The sequence below is a fragment of the Pseudonaja textilis genome, chromosome 1 (genome assembly GCF_049901715.1).
Source record: "Pseudonaja textilis isolate UNSWEBS1 chromosome 1, rPseTex1.2, whole genome shotgun sequence".
Classification (NCBI taxonomy): Eukaryota; Metazoa; Chordata; class Lepidosauria; order Squamata; family Elapidae; genus Pseudonaja; species Pseudonaja textilis.
This window is the reverse complement of record NC_141990.1, coordinates 195,447,445-195,457,390: the sequence shown is the minus strand read 5'-3', so window position 1 is coordinate 195,457,390 and position 9,946 is coordinate 195,447,445.

Here is a 9,946-nt window from a genome sequence, read left to right as displayed (position 1 = left end):
CATCTATCTATCTATCTATCTATCTATCTATCTATCTATCTATCTATCTACTTTTTTCGTTACCTACATTTTCTTATTTAGTAGTACAGCCTTCCTTAATGCAAGGTCTGGATTTTAACATCTGGTTAGAGAATGGTGGGGTCTAAAGAGAGTGATTTTTAGAAGCCAACATCTGTTGGGCAGATGCAAGGCTGGGTACAATTATAGCTTTGAGTAGGGAGACCAAGGGCTGTAATGGCATTTCCATAGTCAAATGCTCCTGGAGAAGCCATTGCAATAGATGCCTGGGCAGGAGGGGAAGGGCAATTGTAAAAAAAAAGCAATACAGTACAGGTAGTCCTCAACTTATGACCAAAATTTCTAACACCTTCTCAGTAGGTGTTACTACTCTGAGAAACAAACAAGTAAAATGCTTGCCGTAGAGCTGACTTAATAGAGGTTCTGATAGTCAAATATCAATACAGGCAGTCCTTGACTTACAACTACAGTTGAGCCCAATATTGCTGTTGCTATGTGAGACATTTGTTAGGCGAATTTTGCCTCATTTCACGAGCTTTCTTGCTGCTGTTATTAAGTGAATCACTCCAGTTGTTAAGTTAGTAGCACGGTGGTTAAGTGAATCTGGCTTCCCCATTGACTTTATTAGAAGGTCACAAAAGAGGACGACATGACTCCAGGACATTGCAAATGTCATAAATATGAGTCAGTTGCCAAGCGCCTGAATTTTGATCACATGACCATGGGGATGCTGCAACCGTTCTTAAGTGTGAAAAAATGGTCGTAAGTCATTGTTTTCAGCGCCATTGTGACTTTGAATGATCACTGGTTGTATGTCAAGGTCTACCTGTAGTTTGGTATGGACCCTGAAAGCATCTGGTAAGGTAGCCCTAGGCTGAGTAGCCTGAATCCATTTTTGTTTGTCCAATCAAGGTGGATAATATAATCCTTTAGCTCCATGATGGCAAACCTGTGGCATGTGTGCTGGAAGTGGGACCAGAGGTGGCATTCAGCAGGTTCTGACCAGATCTGGAGAACTGGTAGAAGAAATTTTGAATAGTTCAGAGAACCGACAAATTCCACCTCTGACTGGAGATTTTACAGTATCCTTCCCCTGCAACGCCCACCAAGCCACGCCTACAGAACCAGTAGTAAAACAATTTGAATCCCACCACTGAGTGGGATGCAGAGCCATTACTGCTGGGATTTGAGCCCTCGCCCAGAGCAGGTGCATGCAAACGCGCCGTCCACCCAACAGCTGATTGTTGGGTATCTGGTGTGCATGCACGGGGGGTGGGGATGGAAGGCACGTGTGCATGTGCAGAGATGTGCAGCATGTGAGGTAGGGTCGTGCATGCATATGCAGGGGCACGGGGGACCTGTGTGTATTTCTGGGTGCTGGCACGCAATTATCAGCACAGGAGCCCAAAAAGGTTAGCCACCACTGCTTTAGCCCATTTGAGAGGACAAGTGGAAAAAAAAATTCCCCTCTGTAACAGATTAGTAGCTTTCAGCTATATAGCTTAGACCTGGACAAGAACATCCTGCTCAACTTCAGCCAGGGGTGGGATTCTACCAGTTCGCACCTATTCGCTAGAACCGGTTGTTAACATTCTAAGCAGTTTGGAGAACCAGTTGTTAGAAGAAATTACTGGCCTAATCCTATAAGGAAGTCAGGAAGGAAACATTCTGGTGTTGCTTACAGAAACTGCCTCTCCGTTAACTCTTATTACATTCTTGGCAGGACTAGACTTCCTGTCTCAGGAACTTCTCTGGAGTTTTTTCCCCTCCTTTGCTGGTACTTTGCTTGTGTGGAGTGACCATTCAAAGTTAGAATGGCACTGAAAAAAATGACTTATGACCATTTTTCACACTTATGACTGTTGCAGCATCCCCACAGTCATGAGAGGCCAGGTGAGGAGATGTGTGCCTCGATGTGAGTGATATTGAGTTGGCTACGCCCAGCCAATAATATGATCACCAAGCCACGACCACCAATTAAGCCACGCCCACAGAACCGGTTGTTAAAAAATGTGAATCCCACCCCTGACTTCAGCCATTACATGGCACTGAGTCCTATACTCATACCAAATTAAATTAACTATTGTGCAATATAAATTACATGATAGCAGCCAACCTAGAACTCCAGTTCATGTATAATTAATCACTTGGCCATTTTTCGGGGTACAAACCAGAAACTCTGTGCTTGGATTTCTGGCCGAGGAATAGTGCAGTTGATTGATCAAAGCAACCATCATCTCATAAAATGGTTATGCCCCAAATTCTGCGCTTTTAAATCCAGTACTAGCAAAATTGTATGTTGGTTGCTAGGCACTAGGCATCTGTTTACTTATAAATGAGCAGCACGGAGTTACGTATAAAAGCTCTCATCCCATAAATTAGGCAGGGAAACACAATTCTGCATTCTAGTAATAAATCAAGAGAGGTGCTGCGAAATGCTATGGTTTCCCCCAACACTTTTTTCACTTTCAAGCACTGAAAAGCCGTTTCAGCAGAGATGTTAGTTAAGCAGCAAGTGCAAAGTGAAGATAGAGGTTTCAATTCTCAACTTCTGTATCACAAGCTTTCCTTCTCAGCTGTTTTTCAAATTACACCTTTCCATCTTCTTTACCGTGTAATTTACACTTTGGCACGATGGGTAGTTTATTCAATCATTTTATTGAATGATTTATTAAATCATTTGTTCTGATCAGAGTTTGAAAACCGTATTCCCTTTGTTCTTCCTAGGCCATAATTGTGGCTCCTGATGTAAAGAGGAGCAGAGAAAACTGTCTTCCATAGTTTTTACAGAGCGTTATCTTATGTTGGAGATCAAATCTCCCCTCTTCTATGGTTCTCAACCACAATGTGGTTGCTGCTTAAACACAAATTGCTTTCCCATACTTTGCTTTGAAAAATAGCCATTTCCTCTTTCTTTAACAGCATAATTTCTCAGTTTCCTGACACTCAGAGTTTAAGTCCCACAGAGTTCAATTAGACTTACTCCTCCGCAGAGGTGGTATTCAACAGGTTCTGACCAGTTCTGGAGAACCAGTTGTGGAAATTCTCAGTAGTTCAGAGAACTGGCAAATACCACCTCTGACTGGTCCCACCCCATCTATGCTCTGCCTCCTGAGTCCCAGCTGATTGGCTGGGTCTTCTTTGGGTCTTCACAACCAGTAGGAAAAAAAATTTGAATCCCACCACTGCTCCTTGGTAAGAACCCTCTATTGGGTTATGTCCAAAATTTAGGGAACTCATCTTCCAACAAAGTATTTATTGTTGTTTTTCAATATTATGCATGACAATATTGTTTTATAGGCCTGTTGAGTGGTCCCTCCAATGTTCAACCACTAAGGATGGTATGGCCAAAGAATATGAAAAATCATTCAACCAGCATTCTGGTTTCTAATGCTGAAATCTTTGTAACAGTTAAAATCAGTAGGAGCCGTACTGGTCAAATAAATAAAAAAATCATAGCAGCACTACCTTTGAAAAAAATGTAAACTTTACAACAATAATTAAGATATCAAAGTCCCAAGTTTCAGGATAGTGAATTTCAGAATTCATGGCATGAAATTATGAAATGTTCCCGTCATTTACCTTGGTTATATATTTTTTCCTTTCCCACCAGTTCAGCACATTTTAGTTTGATCTTTTTTTTAAGGGAGTTGAATCTACAGTTTATATGCACCTTATTGCCCCTAATATAAATATGAGATTAGCAACGCATCAGTCATGGAAGTTAAACTATTCCTGACCATGTAAAAAGGCAGTTGAGAAGTTGAGAAAAGGGTTTCCATCTACAAGGATGAATCAGGGAGAAACTACAAACCTAGATCCTGAACACAGATATTGTTCTCTTTAGCAAAGATGTACTTAGCCCGGAGAGTTACCAACTCCTTCAGAACCTGGCTTATGTCTGGTCTGAGCTCCAGTTCATCAGTCATCCCTCATGACTGCGGCTAAGCATCAATGCAACAATTTTTGATTAAAAGATGTCTACATATCTATCTGTCGTGAATTGTTTCATGTACCTTATATGGCCATGATGGTGAACCTCTGGCACACGTGCCACAGGTGGCACGCAGAGCCATTTGTGCGGGCACGCAAGCCCCAGGCAAACTTACCGCACTGCGCATGTGCGTGCTTCCCAGCTGATTTTGGGGCCTTTTTCGGCCTCACAGAGGCTTGAGGGAAGCCTCTGCAGCCTTTGCAGGCCGAAAAATAGGCCCTATATCAGAAATACCGGAAGTGATGAAGGGGGGATTGTGCGTGCATGCACAGGGGGCAGAGGGGCGTGCGTATTGCCTTCTTGCATGTACACAAAAAGGTTGGCCACCACCGATATAGGGTATATATATGAGGGGTGTCAAACTCAATTTCATTGAGGGCACATCAGAGTTGTGTTTGACCTCGGGGGGCCAGATGGGCATGGCCAGGGTGGTGTGGCCAGGGTGAGTGTGGCCAGCTTGATACCACTCACGGCAGGGAGCACCTGTGGTGGCCTGGGTGGGGCTGGGAGGATCCTCCTGCAGCCCTCTGCCAGCGAAAACGGAGTCGTTTTTGCTGGCAGAGACACCACAGGCCACTCCTTTGCAATTTCCGTGGGCCAGATCTAAGCATCCCGTGGGCCACATTTGGCCCACAGGCCTTGAGTTTGACATTCCTGTTATATATTAGCCATGCAGTGACAATCAAGCATGCAGAAACGGAAGCACAAATTCTAGGATTCAAGCTTTGAAGCCCTCAGTACCATCTGGTGAAAAAGGCTATCCAAGTAGGAAAAGAATCCAAAGATAACTGGAATTCCCCACATACCATAACTAACATACTACAGGTAGTCCTTGATTTTCAACCATTTGTTTAGTGACTATTCAAAGTTACAACAAAAATGTCTTACAACTGGTCCTCATACTTATAACCTTCACACACAATCATATTTAGGAACTTGGCAACCACCATATTTAAGACAGTTGCAATACCCTGGATATCATATGATCACCATTTGCAACCTTCCCAGCCAGCTTTGCCTCTGACAGGCAAAGTCAATGTGGAAATCTGGATTTCCTTTACGACTGCAATGATTCACTTAACAACCATGTCCAAAACCTCATAAAATTGGACACAGTTGACTAAACAACCGCCCTGCTCAAAAATGGAAATTTTGGTTCCAACTATGGTCATAAGATAACGACTACCTATGAAGCCAAGGAGATGTCAGGGACAATTAATAGAGCTATGCTTCTTTTGGTAAAGACACCCCACAAGGCACCCAAAAATAGTTTCGGTTGCATAACTGGCCAAATTGAAAAAGTAAAGTAGAAGCTATAATCCTAGCAAGATAAAAGCCATTCATCATTTTAACTTGAATAATCAAAGTGTATGGGAATGGACTACTCCCTCCTGCATGATTTACTGCTTAACACTGATGATATATTGTGTCAGTGAGGAATGAATGAGAAATTACTATATTAGTAGCAGGGTATCCTTCCTGATTCATCCCATTTATCTCACTGGATGTCACCATTACACTGGCAATGTCAAGTTTGCCTAGATAATAGGAATGAAGAGGCCAGGAGTGCTTGTAGGCTAGATTGATGGGTGAATAGCGAATACTGTACATGTTGTAAGCAACCTGAAATCCAAAATTCAGCTGAAAATGCCATCTGAAAACTGTCTGGTAAAGAACAATCAGGAGGGAGAGTGAATCATTGCCTCGTCCCTACAGGCACCTTGAAGTTCTCACTGCATTGTAGAAGGAAATCCAAAATATATGTACATTTATGCCATAAATCGGCAGAGTCATTTTGGCTTTTTTTCTTTCCTGATTTCAAAGTAAGATATTTCAATGACTGTAATACACAAATTGTTTCTTCCAAAGCCAAGCCAAGGTAATAATAATAATAATCCTCTCCATATATAATGCGCTGCTTCGTGGTTTGCAATTTTCATGCATAATTGAAGTGGCTGGTTTACCAGGCATGATAGCAAAGGGTCAATTTGTACCAAAAGAGGGGGAAAAAATGGCATCACATTTCTCAAGGGGCCCTCTCAGAACTGTAAATAGAAAGTGAACCCACGCAATGGGTGGGCTTCTTCTTTCCCCTTTTCTAACGAGGCTTTCAGAATTTCCTCTTGTCTCTTCTTTTTGATACAACACGTGCATGAAATAAAATGTTATTTTTGATCAGTCCAAATCAGAGCACTGTGCTGTAACTGTACCCTTTTCTCTTCATTAACCCAGCATTCTATACAGAGGTACAGTACAAAGAGAAAGCACTTTTGCTAGAAAAATAATATATCATCCTTATTTTGGAAGGCTGAGTCAAGGTTGACTCAGCCTTCCATCCTTCCGAGGTGGGTAAAATGAGGACCCAGATTGTTGGGGGGGGTGCAATAGTCTGACTCTGTAAACCAGTGGTCACCAACCATTGGGCCGGGGACCACGGATGGCCCGTGAGAAACTTTTGGTGGTCCACAGAGAAATGTCACCAATTAATCCAGGCTGAGCAGGAACACAAAGCTACGCCGCCTACATGGCCTATGGGAACACAAGGCTTGTGTCACTTGCATTGCAAATAACACAAGGTAGTGAGGGGAGGGGGGAAGGGCGGAGGGGGGGAACTTGCCCCACTCACCTGACATGCCTCGCCTGGCCACCGGGCTGCTTCTTTCCGCTTCTTTCTTTTTCTACTTTTGGCTGCACGCAAGGAAAGCAGCAAAAGTCTTTCTTTCTCTCCCCCAAACTCCACCAGAAATGAGTCTTTGGGACCCTGCTAGGCATCCTGCTCCAAAAGTCTGTGCCATTCTGGTGGACTTCTGCTGCTTCTGCTACTTTCCTTGCATGAAGCCAAAAGTCTCTCTCTCTCTCTCTTTCCCCCTGAGAACAGAGCTGGAGATGGTATCCTGCAATCCCAAATAAAGAATGCTCTATCAGTAGGAAAATGGGGTGGACTTTTGGGGGGATTTTCCCAGGGTCTCTGGTTCATGGGATTTAAAATTATGAGTTTGGTGGTCCCTGAGGTCCAAACGGTTGGCAACCCCTGCTGTAAATCACTTAGAGAGGACTGTAAAGCACTGTGAAGTGGTATTTAAGTCCAAGCGCTATTGCTATTGCTATTTTGCACATACATTTTGAATGGTTAAGGAATCCAAGTCACAGAGGTATGTGCACGCGGGTGTTTTGGAGTCTTGGTGACTGCCTGAACTCCCTGTAGTTTTTCTTGCAAGGTTTCAGAATTAGTTTGCCATTGGCACCTTCCTAGGACTAAGAAAAAGTGACTGGCCTAAGGTCACCCAGCTGGCATTATGCCTAAAACGGGAGTCGAAGTTGCAGTCCTCTAGTTTCTACCCAGGTGCCTTAACCATGACACCAAGCTAGTTCTCAGTCACAGAGGCAGACCACGGAATTGATGATGTTTCTGGACTTGTTCTTATTGTGCTAATAAGGTTATCAAGGCTAACAACTGCTGATTATAAGGCATGAATGAAAAGTAATGCCTCCAATAGTATAAGTTGCCAACAGATGGCAGTACAGATGCACTAGAAGCTCTGGCATTTTCTTCACTGCCTGTTCTTCCACTTCACTTGGCAGGAGAAAAGTGCTACAGCTATTGTTTGTGAACTGGAAGCCCACAGCGAATACTCATCGGGGTGCTCTAACAAGGCATTATAATTTAATTTTTGACTGCCGGAGAAGTCTCTCCATTTGACATTCACTCCTGAATGCGGGTTGTTAGTGATGGTGGCCGTGTGATTAAGTAGTGTGCATGGCTGGGATTAAAAAACAGTAAGGAATGGTGAACCAGGAAGTGTTGATTTTACGTGATCAAGAAGCCATGACAGCAAACAATAAGTTTCACATGAGAAAGGTTGATCAGCTGATAAAGGAAAATTGGTGGTTCACTCAAGGAGAAATTGCTGCCAAGACTGGAGTTTCACAGTAGTGTGTGGATCACATTGTTAGTTTTCTTTGTGTAAGATGGGTTCCAATTCATTCTCATGCACAGATGAAAGGTTCAAAAGTTGAGATTTGCCAACAATTGGCACACTGCAGAAATGAAGGCGAGGAATTTCTTCACAGTATCATGATCAACAATGAAATATGACTCATCATTATGATCCAGAAAAGAAGTAACAGATGATGGAAGGTCATCACAAGCTTCACCTGTAAAAAATAAATCAATAAAAAAACCCTTCATGTTTACAGTGTTGGGAGAGTGTTGGCATTATTCACATAGATTTTCTCAAACCTGGCACCACTATCAACAGAGACAAAGTGTAGAGTTCATTCATGATCGCTTCAAGATGTTTGCCCATCAATAACAGAAATCTGTGTTGAGGCACAAAAGTAACTACCTGAAAAAGCAGGCAACAAGGTAATATTTGGAACAATATTTGGAAGGGTCCTTGGAGGTCACCTGTTTGAGCAGGGGACCCTATACAATTTCAGACAAATGGCTATCCAGTCTCTTCTTAAGAGCCTCCAGTGTTGGGACGCCCACAACTTCTGAAAGCAAACTGTTCCATTGGTTGATTGTTCTTACTGTTAAGAAATTTCTCCTTCGTTCTAGGTGTTACGTTCGGCTGAGCTGAGCGGGAACCGAAGTTCATTCTCATTGGCTGAGCCGTCTGACAGCGAGCGATATAAAAGCGAGCTGTCAGACCGCGTCAGCTGTTGCTCGTTCCTGTCAGCCGACTCGTACATATAACGGCTATTGCGGTTACCATGGCTACAGTTCATAGTTAACAGTTAATAGTTAATAAAGATTGAACTCATCGATATCATGGACGTCATTTTTGCCTCACAAAACTAGGTTGCTTCTCTCCTTGATTAATTTCCATCCCTTGTTTCTTGTCTTGCCTTCAGGTGCTCTGGAGAATAGGTTGACCCCCTCTTCTTTGTGGCAGCCCCTCAAAGATTCGAATTCAAATATTCAAGGATTATTTTCTTGTTTCATTTGTTAAAATATCCCTATCTGAACTAAAGTTATAGAGGTGAAGGCAATACTTTTAATTCAGTGCTTGCACAATTTTTAATACCAAATAAGAGACAAGATGCCACATGAGCATATAATGACACTAACAGCACTAGGAGTAATTAGTTAAAAATAAATAATTAGCTATTTATTATGTCTGAAAAACAAATACCAAACACAAGATAGTCATCTCCAAAAGGCAGCTGATACAGAGGAATGAGTGAATTACTAATCCCAACAGACTGAGAAATAAAGCTATTTTAAACTTGTTTGCCATTTTTTCCTCTACAAAGGTATTAGTCTGTTCAAAAGGACTGCTAATTTGGCACTACTGTAGCTCTTAAGCAGTGGTGGAATTCAAATAATTTAACAACCGATTTTCTGCCCTAATGATTTCTTCCAACATCCGGTTCACCAAACTGCTCAGAAAGTTAACAACCGGTTCTCCCAAAGTGGTGCGAACTGGCCGAATCCCATCACTGCTCTTTAGTAAGATTTAGGTCAGTTGCTTCTTTTCAGGTTCCTAGATTTTCCTTGCTTCATTGATGGTTGTTTCAATTCTCAAGACCCTTCTCTAACTCCACTTGTCAGCTTGGAAACAGGCTTAGTCATTAAAGCACAAGGAAAGTATCATTTTCCTGCATGGATCCTCCCATACTGATTTGGGGGTTCAGTTTTCTTATTGATACAATTGAAAGCATTACCTGAAAGAGGACTTGCCAGTTATCTGCAAAACATGACATGATATTTGACACGTATTGATGTAAAGTTCGCCTAGAGAGAAAATAAACAGAAGGACCAACGTCCCATCAGAACAGAAAGTGATGTGGAACTCAAAACTATCCAGTTGTATTATTGTAGCTAGGATGCCAGAAGACTTTTGGTTGCTTCTGGCATTACAAACAAAATGGCTAGAAATTATTCTGCACGTTTTTTAAAATGCACTTGTTGGAGAAACAAGTTACTAC